The sequence below is a fragment of the Drosophila takahashii genome, chromosome 2R (genome assembly GCF_030179915.1).
Source record: "Drosophila takahashii strain IR98-3 E-12201 chromosome 2R, DtakHiC1v2, whole genome shotgun sequence".
Lineage (NCBI taxonomy): Eukaryota > Metazoa > Arthropoda > Insecta > Diptera > Drosophilidae > Drosophila > Drosophila takahashii.
In genome coordinates, this window is record NC_091679.1 from 11,271,000 (window position 1) to 11,272,651 (window position 1,652).

Here is a 1,652-nt window from a genome sequence, read left to right on the forward strand (position 1 = left end):
TGCATTACCTTTCGCCACAAAAGGGACCGATAGGTGGTCCCATATTATACCCCTTTTCGCCACAAAAGGGGCCACCTATCGGACCACCTATCGGTCCCTTTTGTGGCGAAAAGGGGTATTAAATGGGACCACCTATCGGTCCCTTTTGTGGCCAAAAGGGGTATGAAATGGGGTTGGTGTTTTCAATACCAAAAAAGCTGGATGCTATGAAACTTCCCAAGAAAAAATACTTTTTGTTAAATTAATTTATTGTATTATAAGTAGACAATTTTTCTATTTATTTAATTTATATTTATTGAACAAATTCCTCTGCTGACACGTTTTTGTTGAGTTCCTCATTGTTGTTATTATTTGATTTGAATTTATTTTTAAAAAATCGTTTCTTTTGCAATTGAATTGCCTTGGGAATCAATATTTCAGCATTACCAGATTCTGAAACAATATCTAAAAAAAAATAAGATTTTAGTGTTTTAAAATAAAATGAGAACAGAAACTAACTTCGGCAAGCCAAAGTTTTAATACCCTTGCAGCTTTCAGGAATAAAATTGTGACTAGAAAAGCATAAATATAAAATAAGAATAACCAACAGTTCAATGTAGACTTATTTCTCGCTTTTGAAACTTGAACCGACAGACAGACGGACATGGTTAAATGGATTTACTTTATAGGTTTGAAAAGGTCTCCTTTACTGCGTAACAAACTTCTGGACTAAATTATAATTCCCTCTGCATGGGTTTAAATATATATTTTTAGATTTTGTTATACAAGCCTCTTTACATCAAACCATGTTTTAAAAGTGAAAAGCAGAAAAAGACAGAAAGAAATAGGATTAAAGACAGATGGCATTCTAAGTAAATAGATTGAAATTGAATCAAGAAACTAAGTGTATTATAAAAAATACAGTTATAAAAATAACCTACCGTGAAGTGCACCATAGAAATGTGTAAAGGAGTTTACGGCTTTTTTTTCCAGACAGGCCCCTAACATTAAATCCCACAACAAACTCATCCGTGAGAACCCTCCGCAAGTTTTTTAAACCCCCTTCTGGCAGCAACAACGATCTCATGGCTTTAATCTAAAAAGGAAGAAAATTTCACTAAAATATTTATATCAAAGAAAAAAGACTTACGTAGGAGTCCTTTGCACCACTATTTCTCCTTCTCCTCTTTAACAAATCGACGAATGTGCCTGTTGCTGTTCATGGCTAAATATCACACATTATTAGGTATTTCACTTGCACAACTCATGGTGTTACTCACCTGTTGACGACACTTCAGATCACAACAAAATATAACACTTTAAATGTACAATAAGACAAATTAAATACAATGTTTACAAAATTTGGCGCAAACGTTGGGTTAGTGATGGTAGCGGGGTTGGGTAGTTATGGCAATCCGTTACGATTAATATTGCGACTACCGATATCGTATAATCGATGGCAATAAAAACATTCGCTAATATTCTTTTTGTTTAGTTCTATGTATATAAAATTAGGTACTTATATATTTATTTTATATATCTAAGCACCAATAAAATCCGCTTGTTATGGAAGGAAAGAAAACGTTTTGCTACTGAACCACCGCTATTGTTAAAAATATTGCTGCAGCTAAATTGCTCATTATTAAATATAAATAATATAAAAAGAAATAAAA

The 1,652-nt window shown here is 32.8% G+C and overlaps 1 long non-coding RNA gene across 1 annotated transcript; it reads right to left on the bottom strand.

Moving 5' to 3' along the window:
• Positions 1–254: 254 nt before the first annotated feature.
• LOC138912525 (uncharacterized) lies at positions 255–1,420 on the bottom strand. Its single transcript, XR_011418073.1, has 4 exons — positions 1,260–1,420; positions 1,130–1,204; positions 921–1,075; positions 255–444 (listed from the first exon to the last, which is right to left on the bottom strand). It is a non-coding gene; the product is annotated as an uncharacterized lncRNA (long non-coding RNA).
• Between the last annotated feature and the right edge of the window lie 232 nt (positions 1,421–1,652).